We start from the raw sequence: 23,801 nt of genomic DNA, 5'->3' as shown, positions 1-23,801 counted from the left end.
TTACGTGGGACTTTCAGAACCAGATCTTAACCGTGAACAAAACTGGAGATTGGGACTAACGCCCAGGCAGCTCCTCTAGTCCAGTGAGCCGCAGCAGTAGTGAACAGCCCTTCCACAATGCCATGTAGAAGAGCCAGGGGATCTGGGCAGAGGCTCTCTAATTCTGTGTGACTCATTACAAACAAAGATGGATCTTCTCTTGTGTTCATTCCAGATGAACAGTTCCGTCCCCAACTCCACCCGACAGTGTCTGCCATCAAAATATAATAAAAATAATCCAGTAAAACAATGAATGATGAAAACTCTGGTTGGAGATCATGGGTGGTCTTGTAGTTAAAGCACAGGCCTGGGAGTCCAAAGATCTGGATTCTCTTCCCCTGCTGTGCTACAGACTATAGATGTAACCTTGGGCACATCCCAGAGTTTGCCTGAGGCTCAGTTTCCTTGTCTGTACAATGGGGACGATACACCTCTTTCACAGCTGGATCAGTTAACCCTACCCATAAGACCACACAGGTAGCCGACACAATCCTGTTCTGGGAACCCAATCTGCTGCAGGGATGATAAGCCTCGATAATGCATTATAGAATAGGGGACCAATACAGGAAACAGGCCCTCTGCCGAGAATTCCCTGCCACTGGCCATACAGAGATTCACTCCAGGAACAGACCATGAAAGTGACCCGCCTAGGACAGACTCCTGAGCTGGGAATGGGAGAGGCAGTCCCTTGGCCCTAATTCAGCAAGGGGCTTAAGCACATGTGTTACTGTAAGCACCTGGGTAATGCCAGTGAAGTCAGTGGGACTCTGCCTGTGCTTAAAGTTAGGCATGTGCTTCAGTGCTTTCAGGGTCATGCTAATGCCCTGATCGTGCCCAGCAATAATGAACAGCTGAAGGATGCAGCATCGGCTGTCTACTTACAGCATAAGGATGCAAGGGGGAGAAGGAGCTGGAAGGGATGCTGTTTACAAACACATCCCCTCCAATTACTCATTGAGAATGGCAGATGTCACGAAGGGATCCAAAGGTACCTTGACTCATATTGCACTCGGTTTTCAAAGCCCACAAGTAGGTAGAAAAGGTCATTTTGTTGCTGGGTGCTGATGGAATATAAACACGGAGGCCAGGTGGGCTTGTCACATTCCCGCAAGAAAGACAAGCATCTGTGTGATGATGGGAATCCGACATGGAAATAAACGAGAGATGAAAAACAACCTCCCCCCACTCCCCGCTCTCTTAGCAACCCTTTCCAGTTTCCTCTCTCACATCACCCGGCAGCCAAGAGAGAGGGAATAAAAAAAGCAAGATGCCTTTTGAATGGGTGCCAAGGTTGATTTAATTAGCTGTATTGAATTCATTAACTTTTGAACGATGTGTCTGCCGCAGAGCACAAATAATAAGTTGTGAGTGGCAATGGTGTGCTGCACCGATCTGCCAAGAGACTCAGCAAAGCAGAAAGATTGACCTACTTTTATCTGATCTGAAGGGATCGCCGTTTAATGCTCTTCTCGCAATGACACTAAACTGCAATTCACCCTCCCCACCTGGTAGCGTTTGGGAAGCTTTTAATCCCTTCCTAAGAGGCATTTCTCCTTGGATAAAATATGGCTAGATGGGAGACCCACAGTCAAACGGGACCTTGCACAGATCCACAGATGTGCGTACATGTGCTCTGCCTGTAAGAGTCGGATTGTATTGAGAAAGAGCTCGTACTGTATGTATTGACTGACTGTGCACTGACTCTCTGGCTGTGACTTGCTTCCTCTCTCTTTCTCCCTGCTATTCCACTGTTGTTGTTGCTTTAAATTTAACTACTGCCGTATTCTACAGTAATAGACACGCACTGCAATGCAGATGGTTTTAGTCACCCTAAAAAAATACTATGGCAACCTATAGATCCAGAAGGGACGTTTGTGATTATCCAGTCTGACCTTCTGTCTAACACAGGCCCTACCAGAATTATTCGTAGAGCAAATCTTTTTAGAAAAAAACCTCCAACCTTGATTTAAAATTGTTGGTGATGGAGAATCCACCACGATCCTTGGTAAGTTGCTCTAGTGGTTAATTACTCACTGTTAAATTCAGACTGGAAATAAGGCATACATTTTTATTGTGCTTCAACCTCCAGCCATTTGATCGTGTTATACCTTTCTCTGCAAGGTTGAAGAGCCCATTACTAAATATTTGTTTCCCTTGGTAGTACTCCTAGACTGTAACTTTCTCTTTGTTAAGCTACATAGACTGAGCTTCTTGAGGCTATTACTAATAAGGCATGTTTCCTAATCCTTTAATCATTCTTGTGGCTCTTCTCTGAACCCTTTCCAATTTACCAACATCTTTCTTGACTTGTGGACACCAGAACTGGACATAGTATTCAAGCAGTGATCACACCAGTGCTAAATTCAGAGGTAAAATAACCTCTCTACTCCTACTCAAGATTCCTTGTTTATGCATTCAAGGATCATATTAGCTCTTTTGCCCTGGAAGGTTGTGTTCGGCTGATTATCCACCATGACCCCCAAATCTTTTTCAGAGCCTCTGCTTCCCAGGATAGAGAACCCCCCCACCGCCTTGTGTAAGTATAGCCTACATTCTTATTTAGCTATATTAAAATGCATATTGTTTGCTTGCGCTCAGTTTACCAAGTGATTCAGATCGCGCGTATCTGTGACCTGTCGTCTTTGTTATTTACCACTCCCCCGATTTTTTTTTTTTTTTTTTGTCATCTGCAAATTCTCTCAGTGATGCTTTTTTCTCTTTTCTTCCAGGTCATTAGTAAAAATATTAAATAGGGTAGGGCCAAGAACTGATCCCCGCAGGGCCGACTTGGAAACACCTGCTAGATCATGATTCTCCATTTACAATTGCATTTTGAGCCCTGTCAACTAACCAGCTTTTCATTCTCTTAATGCGTTTGTATATAGTGGTGTGTTTGTGTATATGTGTGTACGTATATATATACTATGCACACCTCTTGTTTTGTGTACTGTGTATGCACATATGCATAAGTGTGTCCTAGGTTCGACTGAGAGATTAAATACCTTGGAACTATCCAGCTGTATGGCATGATCCAGTGGGTGCGGCTCTAGGGTGGGACCCAAGAGTGATGGGTTCCGTACTAGCTCTGCCAGTGACTTGCTCTTGGCAAGTTACTCCCTCTCTCTGTGCCTCTGTTTTCCTTTTTATCGGTCTTGTCTGTTTAGATCGTGCGCTCTTGGGGACAGAGGCTCTCTCTTGCACTGTCTGAGGTATGGTGCCGAGGAGAGTGGGGCCTGATCTCAGTTGGGTGGTACTGTGATACTAATCATAACTATCCACAGCGTACCAGAGTAGGAGATTTGGGTTTTGTTGACATCGGTTTAGAAAGGAATCAAAACAGCAGAAACGCTACCAAAAATAGTCAGATTGTTGTCTCCACCAGCCTGCCCCTCTGTTTCTCTTGTGCTGTTTTGTTTACAACTGTCCCCTTGTAGCTTTCGTCTGATGACCTAAGAGCACTTGGGCAGACAGTAAACCTCACAAAGTCCCTGTGAGAGAAATATGATGCCCAGTATTACAGACAGGCAGACTGACTCCCACAGAGGGTTAAATCACTGGTCCAGTGTTTCACAATGAGCCAGCAGCAGATTAATGAATCGCATGCAGGAGCCTTGTCTCCTAGCTCTTTGCTCTAATCACAGGTCCAAACACCTTCCCTTCGCGCTCCATCCTTTATGTCAGAAACCTAAATCATTGAACAGTGATACAGCAAAATATCCTGGAGAAGATCAAACATCTCTGCCAAGCAGTTCAGGAAGAAAAACCCCAGGCGGAGGGGAAAGGGTTGACCTGGACTAGCTACGTTTAGATCAAAACTACAGCGCCTTGTCTTACGAGGACTTTACAATGAGAGAGCTAGCTTGATATAAAAAATACACCTTTCCTTGCAGTGACGGCAAAGCCTCAGGCTTGTCTACACTTACAACTTCGGTCCACCTAACTAGGTTGCCTAGAGATGGAGTTAAGCCAACCTAATCCTCGGTATAGACACTGATGGGTTGATGGAAGAATTCTTCCGTCCACCTAGTTACTGCCTCTTGAGGAGGTGGATTTACTACAGCAATAGAAAAACCCCTTCTGTCGCCATCACAAGTGTCTATGCTACCGTCGCTTAGCTGCAGCACTTGTACTGTAGACACAGCCTCAGTCCCCTCTTTAAGCCTCTGCACCCCGCCTTGCTATTTCGTGAGATGACTGTATCACTTCCTAGGTGTTGTCTGACTGATATCCCCTTGTGGGTTCTCGGCTGTGCGCAGCTTTGCCACTTCCATTCTTCCCTTTAAACAGGAAAGCGTCGCGTCTGCATAGGATGTAGGAGGTGAGGCATACAGAGCTCCGCTTCACAACAGAGTAAATAGAAAGTGGATCCAAGGTGAGGTCTGAGCACAGGCCTGGGAGCCTGGATCTCCTGAGCTTTAAAGGAATTTCTACATGGCAGCTCGGGGTGCGAATGGCAAGTTGTGTAGATGTGCCGCAGTAGTTGTACTGTAACTCGCTCGCTAAAAAAATAGCAGTGAGGATGTAGCTGCATGGGCTAGAGAAGCCCACCTGAGCACCTGGGTACATATTCACTTGTGCTGCCCATGCTGAAACCCTTACTGCTGCTGTTAGTGAGCTAGTTGGATTAAAGCTAGCGCTGGTATGTCTACACTGGCTGCAAATCACACTCCTGGCTGCAGTGTAGATGCACCTTAAATCTGGTTCTGACACTGCTACCCTCAGTGACCTTGGGTAAGTTACTTTACCCCTCTGTGTCTGTTTCCCCCTCTGTAAAATGGGATAATCCTTCCCTGTTTGCTTGACAAGGGTGGTGATGGTGTTTCTAAAGTGAATGTCAAGATAAGTGCTAAGGATTATTTTTAAGACCCCCCATTCAGCAAAGCACTTAAGTACATGTGTAAGTGCTTTGCTAATTTGTGGCCAAAGTCTGGCTGGCCTTCATGTGATCAATATATTTCCATACAGCACCTAAACTGAATAGTAAGTGAAGTTGTATATTTTTTTAATCATGAAAAGGGTGCAGTGCTCCCATGAACTTTCTCCTTGCATGAATGATGAACAGCCCAAGCTGGTTGGCAGGGTACTTTGGACAGCCCTGTTATCAGCTTAACTTAGATACCTTATGTGTGGCTGAACTATCCAAGAACCCAGCCACAGAGTTGTGGTTTGTAATGAACCCGTAACACAGCTGCACATCTAAGAGAAACTGTAGGGAGCTGGATACACTGCAGCAAATTTGCATTGGAAAATCGTTAAAAATATATTCGGTGAACTGGAAAAACCCTCTCATGGCCTTATTCCGTTCTTACCAGATGTACAGTAAAACCCGGTGTCTTGCTATAGAATACGATTGACATGGGGGGGTGGGAGGGCTGTGTGTATTATCTGCACCTGGGCAGCTGATTGACCATTTTAGAAATCAGATTGCTACTTTGTAAGAATCATAATAATAAATGAATGCACTGACTCAGCCAAGGCTAACTTGCCCACTGGCTGAAAAGGGAAGGTTAACCCCCGGCTCTGTGTATGTGCATTAGGGACGTGTGGTCAGGCTGTTTCAACAACAGTCCTCTGTTTGCTTTGTGTTTTACGGGGCAGAAATGGTTGTCAAACACAGCTTGCTGTAACGCAGCACGGGGGATGGCGCGCTGTTCTGGAAAGGCGGAGGATGGCAGAGCACCCCCCCCCGTGGCGGTGTACGAGACTGAAGTGGTGCGTGATGTGAAAATGCCGGTGGGCTTTTGGTTGGTTGATGGCTCTTTCCTGTTTCCAGGTATTCAGTTTGATACCTGATCATCTGAAGCTTCTGCCTCATGGGGCAGATTCCTTCTCCCACTCCCACGAGCAGCAGGGGTGGGGAAGACAGGGGACGTGCCCTTTCTAGCCTACCTGGCTGTGGTCGGGGCCGGGACAGCGCAGGGAGCTGTCCTGTGATAATTCTCTGAGGTTACATCTGCAGCCTTAGCTTCTCCAATCTGGTCCATGGCAGAGGGAAAGACCATGGGGCCTGGGAACAGCAGGAGTCAAGGAGACAATGGTAGCACCCAGCTATTTACGTAGAGGGTTCTGTGATCATTACATTGCTCACCTGTAACTTTGTTACCAGGGAGAGCAGTGTAAGGGTTTTTGTAAATGGCCCCTGGTTTATAAAGTCAGATTCACATTAGTGAACTCAGTGTCTCTCTAACGAAGGTGCTGCCTCATGGAAAAATAGTCTGTTCAGCCAAGTTCCCCCAACACTGCCCAGTCAGTGCATTTGAGTGGTACGTACAGGAGGGAAACCTGGAGCAGTTCCTTACTTCCCCTGTTACCGTAGCACCCGAGCACCTTACCAGCGATAATACGGTAACACTCCTGCGAGGTAGAAAAATGCCATTATTCCCGTGTTATAGAGCGGTTAAGGCCAGAAGGGTCCACTAGATCATCTAGTCTGACTTCCTGTATATCACAGACCACCCACGCAGGGAACTGAGGCCCAGATCCTACCTCCCATTGATTGTAATGGGAGTGAGGCACCTGTATACCTTTGAGGCTCTGGACCAGAGTGTCTCAGCTTATCCTGGATGTTTGTGTCAGAGCAGGGAATTGAACTCAGGACTCCCGAATTCCAGGCCACTGCTCCTTCTGTTACGATCCTTTCTTCTGCGTGACCCTCAACACCACTCATGCAGGATGGAGAAGTGTTGTTAAACCTGTACAGAGAGAGAGAATGAGGGAAGGATGTCACTTAACCAGTGCCAAACTCCAGTCATATTGGAAGCAGTATCATGTTTTCCTCAGAACAGGCCGATTACATAAAGCCCTTTATAAGCAGTACTCCTATCTCCTTCAGGGAGGAGAGTCCTTCCTACGGTTTTGGGGGTTTTCGAGGTTTTGTGGTTCAGCTTTCAAGCTGGTTATTGATAGCAGGGATGTTTTCCTTTTGACTTCATCTGTTGACGATGCTGCGCAGCCGGCTGTGCCCTGAGAAGGTTCATATCTCTCTATCAGGTATGACTAATTGCATTGGGGCAGCAGTAACTGTGATACCGTTTTATTTTTCTCTAGAACAACTTCGTTACAAACTGCCTGGTAGCTGAACCTCGTCAAATGTTTTTGCAGGGCTTTTGCTGATAGTTCAGACCAGATAACTTGTGAATGTGGGCGAATAGGGAAAGCACGGGATATTCCACCCCTTCTGTGACACACACAAAGGCCAGGAACAGACTTGTTTTTATCTGTTGCCTGGGCCAGCTTTTAGCTGTGCATTGTGGGTGCTGTGCAGGAAACTGACCAGTTCTCACCTATCTGTCGCCTGTAGTGTTTTGGGAAGGCCACTGTGACGGGTGAGGGCATGCATCCAGCCAACAGCAAGGCTGCTGCTTGCAGTGCCTCCAAACTAGCCCTTCTTTCCCCTGGTCGGTGCATCTGCTGTGCCGTCTCTCTCTGATCCCCAGCTCTTGCCTCTTCCATCTATTCATGGCACTGAGTGGGAGGGTTTAAATGAGGGGCTGGGACAAACAGGCAGGGAACACTGAGTGGCTGGGAGCAGGAAGGCAGGGACCCTTAGGGTATGTCTATGCTGCAGTTAAAGCCCCCTGGTTGGTCCGTGCCAGCTGATATGGGCTTGCGGGGCTCAGGCTAAGGGGCTGTTTAATTGCACTGTAGACACTCGGGCTGAAGCCCAGGGTCTAAGACCCTATGAGGTAGGAGGGTCCCAGAGCCCAGGCTGCAGCCTGATCCCGGATATCTACACTGCAATTAAACAGCCCTTTAACCCGAGCCCCTTAGCCTGAGTTCATAGAATCACAGAATCATAGAATATCAGGGTTGGAAGGGACCCCAGAAGGTCATCTAGTCCAACCCCCTGCTCAAAGCAGGACCAATTCCCAGTTAAATCATCCCAGCCAGGGCTTTGTCAAGCCTGACCTTAAAAACCTCTAAGGAAGGAGATTCTACCACCTCCCTAGGTAACGCATTCCAGTGTTTCACCACCCTCTTAGTGAAAAAGTTTTTCCTAATATCCAATCTAAACCTCCCCCACTGCAACTTGAGACCATTACTCCTCGTTCTGTCATCTGCTACCATTGAGAACAGTCTAGAGCCATCCTCTTTGGAACCCCCTTTCAGGTAGTTGAAAGCAGCTATCAAATCCCCCCTCATTCTTCTCTTCTGCAGGCTAAACAATCCCAGTTCCCTCAGCCTCTCCTCATAACTCATGTGTTCCAGTCCCCTAATCATTTTTGTTGCCCTTCGCTGGACTCTCTCCAATTTATCCACATCCTTCTTGAAGTGTGGGGCCCAAAACTGGACACAGTACTCCAGATGAGGCCTCACCAATGTCGAATAGAGGGGAACGATCACGTCCCTCGATCTGCTCGCTATGCCCCTACTTATACATCCCAAAATGCCATTGGCCTTCTTGGCAACAAGGGCACACTGCTGACTCATATCCAGCTTCTCGTCCACTGTCACCCCTAGGTCCTTTTCTGCAGAACTGCTGCCTAGCCATTCGGTCCCTAGTCTGTAGCTGTGCATTGGGTTCTTCCGTCCTAAGTGCAGGACCCTGCACTTATCCTTATTGAACCTCATCAGATTCCTTTTGGCCCAATCTTCCAATTGGTCTAGGTCCTTCTGTATCCTATCCCTCCCCTCCAGCGTATCTACCACTCCTCCCAGTTTAGTATCATCCGCAAATTTGCTGAGAGTGCAATCCACACCATCCTCCAGATCATTTATGAAGATATTGAATAAAACCGGCCCCAGGACCGACCCTTGGGGCACTCCACTTGATACCGGCTGCCAACTAGACATGGAGCCATTGATCACTACCCGTTGAGCCCGACAATTTAGCCAGCTTTCTACCCACCTTATAGTGCATTCATCCAGCCCATACTTCCTTAACTTGCTGACAAGAATACTGTGGGAGACCGTGTCAAAAGCTTTGCTAAAGTCAAGAAACAATACATCCACTGCTTTCCCTTCATCCACAGAACCAGTAATCTCATCATAAAAGGCGATTAGATTAGTCAGGCATGACCTTCCCTTGGTGAATCCATGCTGGCTGTTCCTGATCACTTTCCTCTCATGCAAGTGCTTCAGGATTGATTCTTTGAGGACCTGCTCCATGATTTTTCCAGGGACTGAGGTGAGGCTGACTGGCCTGTAGTTCCCAGGATCTTCCTTCTTCCCTTTTTTAAAGATTGGCACTACATTAGCCTTTTTCCAGTCATCCGGGACTTCCCCGGTTCGCCACGAGTTTTCAAAGATAATGGCCAGTGGCTCTGCAATCACAGCCGCCAATTCCTTCAGCACTCTCGGATGCAACTCGTCCGGCCCCATGGACTTGTGCACGTCCAGCTTTTCTAAATAGTCCCTAACCGCCTCTATCTCCACAGAGGGCTGGCCATCTCTTCCGCATTTTGTGATGCCCAGCGCAGCAGTCTGGGAGCTGACCTTGTTAGTGAAAACAGAGGCAAAAAAAGCATTGAGTACATTAGCTTTTTCCACATCCTCTGTCACTAGGTTGCCTCCCTCATTCAGTAAGGGGCCCACACATTCCTTGGCTTTCTTCTTGTTGCCAACATACCTGAAGAAACCCTTCTTGTTACTCTTGACATCTCTGGCTAGCTGCAGCTCCAGGTGCGATTTGGCCCTCCTGATAACATTCCTACATGCCCAAGCAATATTTTTATACTCTTCCCTGGTCATATGTCCAACCTTCCACTTCTTGTAAGCTTCTTTTTTATGTTTAAGATCCGCTAGGATTTCACCATTAAGCCAAGTTGGTCGCCTGCCATATTTACTATTCTTTCGACTCATCGGGATGGTTTGTCCCTGTGACCTCAACAGGGATTCCTTGAAATACAGCCAGCTCTCCTGGACTCCTTTCCCCTTCAAGTTAGTCCCCCAGGGGATCCTGGCCATCCGTTCCCTGAGGGAGTCGAAGTCTGCTTTCCTGAAGTCCAGGGTCCGTATCCTGCTGCTTACCTTTGTTCCCTGCGTCAGGATCCTGAACTCAACCAACTCATGGTCACTGCCTCCCAGATTCCCATTCACTTTTGCTTCCCCCACTAATTCTACTCGGTTTGTGAGCAGCAGGTCAAGAAAAGCACCCCCCTTTGTTGGCTCCTCTAGCACTTGCGCCAGGAAATTGTCCCCTACGCTTTCCAAAAACTTCCTGGATTGTCTATGCACCGCTGTATTGCTCTCCCAGCAGATATCAGGAAAATTAAAGTCACCCATGAGAATCAGGGCATGCGATCTAGTAGCTTCCGTGAGCTGCCGCAAGAAAGCCTCATCCACCTCATCCCCCTGGTCCGGTGGTCTATAGCAGACTCCCACCACTACATCACTCTTGTTGTACACACTTCTAAACTTAATCCAGAGACACTCAGGTTTTTCTGCAGTTTCGTACCGGAGCTCTGAGCAGTCATACTGCTCCCTTACATACAGTGCTACTCCCCCACCTTTTCTGCCCTGCCTGTCCTTCCTGAACAGTTTATAACCATCCATGACAGTACTCCAGTCATATGAGTTATCCCACCAAGTCTCTAGCATAGAGTTAGCTAGCATGGGCCAGGCTGCAGGTATCTAATTGCAATGTAGATACACCCTCAGTTTCTCTCGACGCTGGTGGGGAGTGGAATCCCTCTTTAAATGCTCCCAGGAGTGGGGAGATAGGAAGGTGCAAGAAGCCTAGGGAGGAAGGATGGTCCAGTGTTAGGGTACTAGCCTGGGACTTGGCAGATCTTGGGGCACGTCCCTAGTCTGCGGATACTGACCTTGGGAAGTCACTTAGGCTATACCTGCACTGCAACTGGGAACAAGCCTCCCAGCCTGGAGAGACAGACTAGTGCTAGCAGGCTTCAGCTAGTGCACTAAAAATAGTGGTTTGCACATTGTGGCTCTGGCAGAGGCTCGGGCCAGCTCAGTCTGAGTCCGAGTGGCTAGGCCGAGCCTCCACTTGGGCTGCAAGTTGCACGCAGCTATTTTTAGCCTACTAGCGCAAGCCTGGCTACCCCAGCCTAGGAGGCTTGATCCCAGTTGCAGTGTAGACAAGTCTTTCGTGTCTGAGTCCTAGCACTTCCCTAATACACAGCGACTGTTACACTCAAAAAGCCTGCATTAAAAGAACGTTATTGGGGTGGCAAAGTCAATACAGTCAAATATTAGAAAATGCCAGCATTTAGGTCGCTTGTGCAGAATTTTTTAACATGGGAAAAACACTGTGTTTTTTCTCTAGCTTTGTTCTCAGAAAGAGCCGAACCATTTGGGCTGAAATTTGCCCCCAAAATATTCAGACTGAGGCTGACACCCAGTGTTGAAAACTTCTGCCCAGAGGGTTACAGCTTGGTTAAAGTTATTAGCAACTGAAAAGAAAGTCTTACAATAGGAAGAGTCTGGCATCCATAACCAGAGACGGTGCTACAAGCCCCACCTGTAATATAATAAATATATTAGATTGGGAGGTGCCCAGATACTATGGAAATGGGGGGCATATAAGTGCCACAAATAGAGATTTTTTATTTTTATTTTTTTTTGGAGAAGGGATTGACAGAGGAATAAGATCCTGGGACCCAAGGAGTTTGTACTCTTCCTTTATCTCCCTGCTCAGGATTCACCCTTGCATCTTTGATTCTGCCCTTTCCTGGGCAGCCCCATTGCTGAGACTCTTCTTTCATGCATTGATCTCTCTGGTCTCCCTGTTTCTCATCTTGCTCCCACACCGTGTGTCCTAAGCGCTGCCACATAAACCATCTTTCTCTTCTGCTGCACTGCTCCATTCACTTCCCCTTGCTCTCTGTGTCACATGAAAGCTACTTGCCTTCACCTTCCAGACTCTTTGCAATCCTCCCCCTGTGACGTCTGCTGCCCTCCCTCCCCCCGCGCCAATACACAAATAATGCTTAGCACTTGCACGTTTATAGCTATCAAAGCGCCTAACAGAGTTTTATCCTAATGATGCAGATGGGGAAACTAAGGCCAGGTCTACACTAGAAAATTAGGTGGGCTTAACGACATTGATCAGGGGTGTGAAAAATCCACAAAAACTATACTGCCTCCCCTCAGGAACTGATAACAAGCGCACTAGCCATGCGTCAGTTACGTAACCAGAAGGAAAGGGTTACCCTGTCCTTTGCTCGCTTCATGATGCCAGGTGTGGGAGGGAGTCCTGACTGAATGCATGATGTCATCCACCAGTGTGCTGCCATAACTGAGGCACAACAGGGACAAAACTCCAGTGTTCAACTTCGACTAATTAACCTCGCGCCTGTCAGTTACACTGTAACGTGCTGAGGGAAGGAGACGAGGGGGTTTGGTTTCTGAAAATGTTGAGGGCTGTGCAAAGTCTGCCCTTGCTTTGGCTCCAAGGCCCTGCTTCACGTAAGGCCTTCACAGATTTCCCTTGACCGTCTGTGTTTCACTTTTTCTGCGGACCTGCACTGTGCATTATTTCAGACAGATCCAGTGAATTAACGTAGTGTAGCTACTTGGGTAGTTACAGGCCCAGATTCTGCTCTGCTCCTTTCGACGTAGTCTCGATCTGCTTCCCAGACAGAAAACAGTGTTGCAAAGTATCACCCAGAGTCCTTGCTCGAGGGAGGAGGAGAGATGCCACTGAGGGGAGAGATGCCATTTCCAAATGCACTTCTAGCTGTGGCTTTAAGGCTGGGTCTACTGAGTCTTTTGTACTGATTTAAAAATTTCAGTTGGAGTGTGATTCACTGATATTGTTAAATTGCTAAGACCATTGTTTGGGTGCAGTACACAGATGTTGGCCAGCACAAGTTATTGGGCTCAGTATGGGGTAAGCAGGTGAAATACACTGACCTGTGTTATACAGGAGTTCAGAATCAAAGATCTAATGGTCCCTTCTGGCCTTGCAGTCTATGTATTGATGGCTACGCTGGTATAAAGGTGTGTAACTGGTCCATAATAGGAGGTTGTACCACTTCATATGGATTTCAAACTAATAGAGAATCATAGAAATGTGGGGCTGGAAGGGACTTCAAGTCCAGGCCCTTGCCCTGTGGCAGGACCAAGTAAACCTAGCCCATCCCTGACACATGTGTGTCCATCTTGTTTTTAAATGCTTCCAATGATGGGGACTCCATGACCTCCCTTGGGAGCCTGTTCCAGAACTTAACTACCCTTAGAGTTAGAAAGTTTTTCCTAATATCTAACCTAAATCTCCCTTGCTGAAGATTAAGCCAATTACATCTTGTCCTACCTTCAGTGGATGTGGAGAACAATTGATCACTGTCCTCTTTATAACAGCCCTGAACATAAGAAAGGCCATACTGGGTCAGACCAATGGTCCATCTAGCCCGGTATCCTGTCTTCCGACAGCGGCCTATGCCAGGTGCCCCAGAGGGAATGAACAGAACAGGTAATTGTCAAGTGATCCACCCCCCCCCCGTCGCCCATTCCTAGCTTCTGGCAAACAGAGTTAGGGAAGCTTCAGAGCATGGTTTTGCATTCCTGCCCATCCTGGCTAATAGCTATTGATGGACCTGTCCTCCATGAATTTATCCAGTTTGGAAGATGGTTATCACATGTCTCGTCTCTTCTCTTCTCCCCCATCATTTTTTCTCAAGACTAAACATTCCCAGTTTTTTCAACCTTTCCTCATAAATCAGGTTTTCTAAACCTTTTATCACTTTTGTTTCTCTCCTCTGGACTCTTTCCAATTTGTCCAAATCCTTCCTAAATTGTGGTGCCCAGAACTGGATACAGTATTCCAGCTGAGGCCTCACCAGTGCCAAGTAGAGCAGGACAGTTACCTCCTGTGTCTTACATAAAACACTTCTGCTAATGCCGTTAAAGAGGTGCCAAATCTTTGTGTAGACAAGTCCTAAGAATCCTGGGAAAAGTCCTGTGCCAACTCAGGAGATGACTGTGCTACAGAGACTGTAGTGGCTTAGCTATGCCAGCGTAGCTCCAGAGCGTAGCTGTAGCCAACACTGACAAAAGAAGTTGTAGGAACACCACCTCCTTGGTCAACAGAAACATTCTTCGGTTGACTTAGCTGTGTCTATGCGGAGGGTTTTGTTGGGTTGCTGAGGAGTGTAGTTTTTTCACACTCCCAATAGACATAGCTGCGCTGAAATAACTTTCAAGTGTAGGTCAAGTCTAGGAAAACAAGCCAAGTTTGAAAATGTGTTAGCTAACGTTTTCAAACATGGCCTCTTTTCCTGCTGTAGACACAGTTTAACCCCTTTAAAAACTTGTTAGCTGATCATGATCCACTCCTGGGGGGCTGGGGGGAATGGGAGACTTTCGGGGTTTGGTCTAAGAGGAGAAATACGGGTTACGTTCAGTGTTACAAGGGTTAATTGTATCCCTCAGTATGCTTCCCTGGTTTGTGACCTTGGCCATCACAAACTGAAAAGAGGGAGGCTTTGTGAGTTAGCAGACGTGGATTCTGTTCCGACCTCTACCGCTAACCTGCGGTGCGACCTTGGACAGATCGATAATTCTCGTTTTACATTCCCCTCCGATTCATGTGGCGATTGGGTCACTGTTTGTACAGATTCTTTTAAAAAGTAACTACCTTGCAATGACTAAAAAAAAAATCTTGCTAATTTCCATCCTTTTAGGAGTGACTGTTGGTCATTTCCTGTCTCAGCCACATAATCACATTATTTTGATCGGATTGGAAGTGTGCTCAAGCATTTTTTGCAGTACGAGGAATGGGGAGAGGACCATGAAGAGACCACACCTACAAGTTAGTAGGGGTACTGCACTGCTTTCAACGTGTTCACCCTGTTTTCTGTTGTGCAGTCTACATAGTTGGGGGGGTAAAGCATTTTTAAAATGTTGCCCTTGTTATGTTTTCGTAGAATTCACTGCCACGGGGGTGTGACTTGGGTGGGAAATACCACCCGCGCTTCAAACACAACAGTGGGAGGGGAGGGTGATTGTCCCCTGACGCTGTTACTGTACATAGTATAGATGGGCTGTGACAGCATTTCCTGACCTGTCTAAAAGCTTCAAAATTTTAATATGTTCTCACTGTCCATCCAAAAAATCTCCACGGCTTTCCAGTGGTGTTAAAGGGCACTTTCCTAACGGCTGCAGGCAGTTGGTTGGTTGTTTATGATAGTGCCCGCAGTGTGATAAGTGCCTTCCAGAAGGGAATGCAGCCTCTGTTCTGAGGAGCTCACGGTGTGAGGACAGCCAGTTGAGTAGACAGAGGGTAGGGGTCAACAGAGCTTTGATGTCATCAGATTCACTGTCAGTAGCATCAAAGATCTGTCTCCACAAATGACCCTGGAGTGTGGATTTCAGATGCAGGGTTTTTTCTCTCCCCTGTAAGCCACTTCACATTGCGTGCGCTGTGTGATTTTCATACTCTCCTTTGAAGCCTCTGGCTTCAACCACTGTTGGAGCTGAAATGCCGGTCTAGATGACCTGTCCAGCTGTGACATTGGTCTGTGCCTGTGTCCTTCTCTTGTGTCGATAGACTGGACATTTCCCACCTCTCTGAAGAAGAGAAGTCTAGCGGCGGCAGCAGCTTGCTAATAGTTTGGTCTTGCTCCCAGTTAAGTCAGTGGCCAAATTCCCCTGGACTTCAAAGGGAGAAGGATCAGGCCCTGAAAGATAATGTGATTAACTGAGTTCTGGATTAAGGAGGAAGTGTGGTCTGCTGATTAGTATCATCCCTCAGCCTCTGCCTCAGTTACTCATCTGTAAGCCAGGTATTCTACTCACTGCTGTACTGCATTGTGGTTAATGGTCGTTAAGTTTGCTGAGTTCCTTGGATAAAAGGCTAATACAAGTGCAAAGCATTATATAACAAAAGCATTCATACTATGCTCACCACTGAAGAAGAAGTTTATTTCCATGAAGCCAGATACACCGTATTGAACTGATTACTGTGCTTGTGCTGTTAGATTCTGAAATCTAAAGGGTTAGAGTTTAAAGGGGACGCTGTCAACTTGAATTTTTTAGATCCAAGAGCTTTGGGAAATTAATCAATTTTTAAATTTCCCTAATTTCAAGAAATTTGTTTCTGATAAAGCGGCTTTTTAAATAGTATGACCTGTATTTTTAAAAACAAAACAAACCCCCAAACCTTTAAAAATTGTTTAAGGGTTGTTCTGCTTCTCTGTTAATGTTTTATAAGGTCCCGTCCCCCCCTTTCTCCCTCCCTCCCTCCAGCAAATGGGAAACTGACATGCACGGAGAAACAGTGAAACGGACTATACACAAACTGCTGTCAAATGAACAAATCGAAAAAGTAGGGAAAAAATTGGTTTTTACTAAGTTTTCTATTACAAAAATCATAGCTGTTGCTCGTAATTGTAGCAGGCCCAAAAGCTTCTTTTCACGTTGGCGCCGTGTCCCTTTCTAATATTCTACCCCCTGCCTGCTAATTTTGTACCTTGTTTATTAATGGTGAATCTTGACAGCAAATTTACTCACCTGATCATTTTCCATTCAGTTTCAGGGTTCCAGCTGCTGGGAATTCTTGGAGGACTTGCATCAGATGCTGACGCCCAAGGAACAGTGAGCAAGGCATTGGGAATAATGGAGGCTTTTAATGTACTGCAATATATTGCTTCAATGAGGAGAGGATTTTTGCCACATTATACAGCAGTGAAACCCATTCCACCACTGACAGCCAAAAAAAGTCTCACCTTTTTTCTGAGACAGCCAATACCACCAGCTCGAATTTTTGTATGCAAATTAAGGTAGCAGCAGCAGAAACAGTCACGTGGAGAACCAAAGACCATTTGGGACAGTCCTTTCTAGCACTAACTGGAGCATGGTTCAGATAACTATTTTTGTCTTCTGTCCTACGCTCAGGACTTGTATTCTGGCTCTTTGAGCAATTCTCAGAACCTTTTTACCTATGATTTATGGTACTTATTATTCCTCATGCAATTCCATGGCAAAGGAAACCCATGATGAAGAATCTAAAATGTTGGAAATTCCAATTAATGGATCTTCTGTGGCAACCTGTGGAGCTCCTTGCCGGATGATGATGTGAAGGCCAAGACTATAACAGGGTTCAAAAAAGAACTAGATAAATTCATGGAGGACAGGTCCATCAATGGCTATTAGCCAGGATGGGCAGGGATGGTGTTCCTAGCCTCTTTTTCCAAAAGCTGGGAATGGGAGATGGGATGGATCACTTGATGATTACCTGTTCTGTTCATTCACCTCTGGAGTACCTGGCATTGGCCACTGTCGGGAAGCCAGGATACTGGGCTAGATGAACCTTCGGTCTGACCCAGTGTATCCGTTCTTCTGTTCTAAAACATCTCCCCAGGATTGCTGTGGTGCTAGGCCTGAGCCTCAGAGTGCAAATAGTCATCTCTCTCTAGTGAAGATTTAAGCCAAGAAGAACTGAAAGGAGAAGAGGCAGGAGAAAAAGAAGCCATCTAAGGAAAGCTATGACCAGGGGCCAGGTGGCAGCAGGATGCTGAGGCACCCTTCCCATGTTAAGTTCCATTGAATTCAGTGGGAGTTTGATTTGGCTGTCATGGAGTAGCTCAAGCGGTGTCACTCCCACCTTTCCTTTTGGACCCCTAGAGCTCGTCCTCTCAGAGTGGCAGTTGAACTAAAAGTGTGGCCTTAATCCTATGTAGTTAAACCAGTGCAAACTCTCTCTCTTGTGTTGGAGTGGTTTAGTTTAAGGTGATGAGGAGCAAGTGTAACCTGAGCTACAAGACGACACTCTTCCATTGAAATATGAGTGAGTGCCCATGTAAGGGTTTTCCTGGGTTTAACTAAGCCAGTGCAAGTTTGTGGGGAGACCAGGCCTAATACATACAGCGTCTTCCTTCCATTCCTTTGTGAAACTCGTGCAGCAAACCAGTGGATCCAGGGCTGTCTGTAGTGTCTTTTCCCCGCCAACATTTCACCCACTGCAGGTCTGGCTGGGAGTGCCAACCTGGACCAGCCACTGGCTTATCAACCACCAGGTCATCTAATGCTGCTCCGAGCAAGACTAGACCAAGTGGTGTCTAAAATGCTGGTAGCCACTAGAGCCCTGCCTACAAACCGGCACCCATCATTGCTGCCAGTGGTGGCACTGTGCTCATGGTAGCAACAGTGGGAAATTTTAGGGCAAAAAGACTGGCTTGGACAAGGCCAAAGGATAACACAGGACATGGCAGGATAATATCAGGACTCCAAGACTTAGAGAACGTTCTAATGAGTATCGAAAGATATACTGTACTCTGGGCATGGTCCATTCACACTGTGGTTGCTCTGGCAAAGTTTGATAGTTGTTTTTTAGTGTAGAATTATCAGTCAGAGTGGGGTAGGTAGGGCAGCAAGCCTGTTAGGGCTTTTATCTTCCCAGAACCTGGGAACAAAGACCACAGGAGAGGAAACTGGGTTGGCCAATTGTGGGGGGTTGTGCATTTATCGGTCTGGGAGTTCAAAGGAAAAGGATGCAACAGTCAAATACACAAATGTATCTGGGGGTCGACTGATAAGTTGCATTTCAAAGCAAAAGACAATCTTAAAGGGACAGTGCTGAGTAGCTGAGGCCTAGAATGTCAGTTTTTGGTTGTTTTTTTTTTAAAAAGAGGATTTCACAAAAACTAATATGAACAGAAATGGCTTCCCTGTGGTTTGACACATTCCAGACATGCCATGACTGTTCCTGTCAAGGATGAGCAGTCTCTGGTTTTTGTGGTATATTTGTTAGTTTCAAGCTAGTTCTCTTTATCCACAGTCTTTCAGTGGAGCTAACTGGTCCCTGCTTTTCCACTCCAAATGATGCTCGTGCTGGTGCCGAATGACGTGACGGGAATATTGTGCTGGATCATGTAAAACAGAAAATGAAAGCCAGTTTCACTGTCCCAGCTGAACGAAATAGCAGAAACCAAACAGCTTTAAATGGGGAAAAGTGAGAGCTACAAAATTATTCCTGTGTCAGTAATGGAAGAGGTGTTATGATTATATGCCTAGCGGGTGGAATTCTACCTTAATGCACAGCACTTGATTCCCCATTGTCTTGGACTCTGTGCTGTCCCGGACACTCATTTTGCATGGGGGTGAATGACTATTCTGGGTGAAGAATGTGACCCACATTGAGATTTTAACTCTTGGTGGTGCTCTAACTCTTGGTTTCTCAGAGCCTTCAAAGACATGGTGTCTTAGGCTTTGTTTACGCTCAAAAAGTGGTGCTGGTTTTACTATACCGGTATGAACTATTAATCCCTGTAGTGTGGTTGCGGTTATAATGGCATTCGGCACCTTTATACAGCTATAACACTATCCATGCTAGGAGTTGTACTATAACAAATTGCTTAAAAATAAATCCCACCACTCACTGACATAGTTATATCTGTTCAAAAGCTTGGTGTAGACTTGGCTTGAGTGAAGTGCTCATCCAGAGCTTTGGCTGGGACAATTTGCCTGGGCCCTGAAGGAGGGCTCTTGCAGAAGAGCCCGTAGAACTAACAGCCCGTCTACACGCACAAGTTACATTGTTTTAACTTAAATCTGTTTAAAAACCAATTGAGTAAAACTGGCGCGACCCCCAGCATTGACACGCTTATGTTAGCTTCAGATAGGTTGTATCAGGTTAGCTTGCATTTAGCCAGGTTTAAATAAACTTAGGAGTGTCCCCACGTAAAGTTGCACCTGTTTAAAATCATATCTGTAATTACATGGGTGCAACTTTGTGTGTAAACCAGCCTAATAGACCTTGTTGTCTGGTGCAAGTAGGAAAGAGGTACTATGTGGGTGTCTGTCCCACAGGCTGGGGTAACCTATCTTATATGGCCTCCATCACGTAGTATTTGAGTACCTCACAAAGCCTCTATGAGGTGGGGAAGTGCTAGTGTCCCCATTTTACAGATGGAAAGACTGAGGCTTGTTCAAAGTCACACAGGAAGTCTGTGGTGGAGCAGGGAACTGAAGCTGAGACTCCCAAGTCCCCTGGACCATCCTTCCCTTCCAAGGAGTATGATGGAGTACATAGAACTTCTTTGTGTCTCAGACTAGTAATTGTCTTCCCAATTTCCTCTCCATGATGAAGTCTGGCTAAGCCCTAGCAGTGAGTGCAGACACAGATTGTGGGGTGGGAAATGGAGGGCTAGGGAGTGTCTGCCTGAAAGCAGCAATAAAAGAAATGTTCTGTAGGAGTTAACTCTCTGGTTTCTTTTTATTTTATTAAACATGACTATGGCTATCACATGCTCAAAAAAGGGGAACGCAAGGAAGAGACATTAACCCATGGAAACTTGAATTCCCACCCCACCCCACGAGATGATGAGGCCTGTGGGTGCAGCAACATAGAGATGGGGGAATTTGCTCTGCACTTGCCCTGGCTGTAGGTATGTGGATCAAGAGAACTTTGACCATCAGTTTAAAAAGTTTTAAAGAGAAAAGAAATCACATCCGTTGGATGCTCAACATACATTTTGATCACATCAGGGAGCTTATTCTTTCAGCCTCATATAGACACTCACCACATTGGGTTTGTTTTCAAGTGGCTGTGATTGGATTTGCCATTAAAGACCCCAGCGCTGATGAGGCATGCAGGCCTTTCCCTTTCTAAGAAGCAAAAGGCCGGATGGGCATGGGCTGTGGAGAGTTTTGGTTTTTTTTCTACTCAGCACAGCTTATGAAGAATGGTTTTGAAGTGGGTGTTTTCGCCTTTCAAGGTCTCTATGCTGGACGTGTTTATCAGTGTGGAACTGTCATACTTCGTAAAAGCACTAGAAAAGGCTTTTAATATTCCAATAACTATATATGTGGTTGCTGTTTGCAGAGTTGTTATTTCTAACCAAGATAATCTCTCCAGAGTTTTATCTATTACGGCAAAACAAGTGAGCCTTGAATTGCATTTTACTGTCAGATTTCAATTGTATGGATATAACAAAAGGTTACTTGGAGATACTCTGTTATCTTTGTATTGACATGTCCTTGTCTGATACTTGTTGCTTGAAAATCTCCATTCTCTCTCTGTGTGTTTTCTAAAAGAGTAAAAATAGATAGAGTGCCTGTAAGGACAGAGGAAGCATAAGTGCAAGTTGCACACCAAAAAAATAAAAATAAAAAAAAAAGGATACTGGAAACCAATGAAATAACCAGAAGTTTTTACAGAACAGGAAATAATTGGCACCTTGTTCAATCATTTGAAGTCTTTAAATCAGGCTTGGAGACTGTTCTAATAGAAGTTTCTGCTTCAGCCACAGAGTACTGGGATCAGTGAAGGAATTCTGTGACTTCTATCGTGCAAGAGGTCAGACGAGGTGATCTTAATGGCCTGAAAATCTACGATTCATATTCTGAGCATGGTCAAATTTTGGAGCTTCCAGAGAGGTTTGCCTTGGAGGGATGGGGCCCAGAAAACTAATCCACTCTGTTCTGTCTTCCATTCTTGATACCCCCAAATGAACTGGGGCCTTTGGATTGTCTTGCTGGCTAGGGCGCTGTGAAAATCAGGCCTGTTACGTAAATTTCAGTATTGATAGCTAAAAGCAAATTCCACCTTGATTTTTAGGGGCCTCCCATGACCACAGGAATTGTAGCTGCCTAATGCCAGCCATGATTCCAAACAAATCTAAGGCTCAGCTGATGGCCACAGTGTAACCAACAACTGTGTCTGCTTTTCTCCCTGGGGGAACTGAATGCTGTGATGTTGCAGTATAGCAAAGAGGGGAGACAGGCTTATAAACAAGTACATATACCCTTGTTACTGGCCACAAATTCCACACACAGACTGCCAAACCCAGAGCCACAGGAAGCTAGAAAGGCAAGGGAGAGAGGCTTTAGTTACTTGCCTGTATAAAAACTCCCTGAGCAAAACAAACTCCATTGCCACAGAGTGGCTTGTGGCAATAGGAAAATTCAAGAAAGTCCAGAGCAATGGAGTAATTTCAGAGAATAAAACTAAAACTGATGTCTGCCTACCCTTTGCTCTGGCTTTCTGTGCAGCCAAAAGTAAAAACGAAGGTCACAAGTAGAACCGTGCACAGAAATGAGCTCTGTCTAATCACAGTTCCTGTTCCTTTGCATGTGCACCTAATGACCTGGAAAACGACACCCACCCCCATCCTTTGCCATGGTACCAGTTCAACCAGTGATCTTGAGTCCTGTGCCCCACTGAGTTAATAGACCCAACCCTCTGGATTTAGAATATGCATCGTGGGGCTTGCCCACACTGCAACTTTTAAATTACACTTGAGGCCCTGTTTACATGAGGAAAAGAGGTGTGTTTTTAACAAGTTAGCTAATGTGTTCCAATCCTAGTGTAGTTTTAACGTGTTAGCAGATCAAGGTAAACACTAGCCTGAGGTGAACAGTTTTGCCAGCTGTGACAGGGCAAGGTCCAGCTCCTGTCTTCTGCTCTCTCTACACAGACTGTTCGGAGACTGTCTGTTGTTAAACACCACGGCATAGTTTATTTACATTGCTCTGCTCCCCACCCTCAACCAGGCATACACCACACCATTTACAGCCTCAGTTTCTCCTATGCCGAGGAGAGGGAAGAGATCTCTTCACCCAGGGATCCTTCTTGCTTCTGGCTCCATTAGCCTCTCCACTACGTCCTTCCTGTGCTGCCTTCTACCCTCTCGTTAATGGGCTAGGTCTTTAGTCCACCTTAGCCTACTCTGCTCTGCTAATTAAGGCACAGTCAGGTCCACCCGGGGAGGTGGGGAGGCAATGGATTGGTGTTTATGTGATCAGGCTGCTGGTTCAGTTGCTTTTTCCCAGCTCTCTGTCACACCAACTCTGGTGATTTTTATCACAAGTCTCACAATATTTGTTGTCCTTTTTAAAGCCCCAGCTCTTGGAGTCAGCTGATTATATGAGAATCTCGGATTTCACTTAAAAAATCCCCAAAACATTTCTAGTCCTCATGGTCACAGAGAAAAGCTAGTTATTCTAAAAGCCACCATAAGAGAAAGCAAGTAAAAACAATCCAATTTTTTTAAAATCCCATGATCTCGTGATTTTTGCGGAGGCTGACTCATCACTTGGGATTGGCAATACTGGGTTAATATGTCAGCGTACAGTGAAACCCGCCCCACAAAACACCTCTTTTTGGCAACCCCATTTCTTCATTGAACACTTTCAGGTAACCGTAAAGTATCTAGTAAAACGTTGTTTGATCTTCAGTTAAAATCCAACCTCTACTGCAGAAACTGATTTTGCTGTTCCTTAAAGTTTTCACTAGTTGGATGGAGGACTGAGAGTAGTTTAATGTTTCCCTACTACAGCAGTAAGCTTGGCTATCAAAGGAGGACAGGCTCTTTTAGGAAGGTGACACATATGTTTCTTTTTTAAACCTCTGGATAGTGAATAGCTGACTAGTTGGGTATCAGATACACATTGAAATTATCATACCAAATATTCAATGAACCTTTCAATAAAAATGGGAGTTGATTCCTGAATAAGTTGCTTCGTGGCATTACTGAGTGAAGCTCAGACTCTTGCTGCAACTTGCAAACAGATAAAATTGTTGCTTGTTAGGTAATCAATTGAAAAGCAAAGTTATGCAATTCTAAGTGACATAAGTAGGATAACTGACTTGGTGAGAAACACCCAGATAACGAATATGTCTCATTCGCACAGAGATTCAAAATGGAGTCTGCACCAGAGACCAAGGTTAACAGGTGGTAAACCTGGCTGGGCATTCTTTGAACCCACAGGGCCGGACTCTCATTTACACTCCAGTCCCTTTACACCACTCTAACAGTGTAAAAAGGCCTTAAAGTGTGAAAATATAATTACAGCAGAGCAGTGTAAAGGGGTCTTAGTGTAAACAGAGAATCAGGCCCAAAGTGTATCGGGCAGTTGCCTTG

At 45.9% G+C, this 23,801-nt stretch overlaps 1 long non-coding RNA gene across 1 annotated transcript in view; it reads left to right on the top strand.

The window, feature by feature from the left end:
* Window positions 1-23,347, top strand: part of LOC311517269 — a 236,300-nt gene extending 212,953 nt beyond the window's left edge. The window contains exon 5 of the long non-coding RNA XR_014710650.1: window positions 16,469-23,347. This is a non-coding gene — a long non-coding RNA (uncharacterized lncRNA). The remainder of the gene's footprint in view (window positions 1-16,468) is intronic.
* Window positions 23,348-23,801: the final 454 nt, after the last annotated feature.

Source organism: Lepidochelys olivacea, assembly GCF_965140295.1.
Source record: "Lepidochelys olivacea isolate rLepOli2 genome assembly, chromosome: 2".
Taxonomy (NCBI): Eukaryota; Metazoa; Chordata; order Testudines; family Cheloniidae; genus Lepidochelys; species Lepidochelys olivacea.
This window is presented reverse-complemented; position numbering and strand designations above follow the sequence as displayed.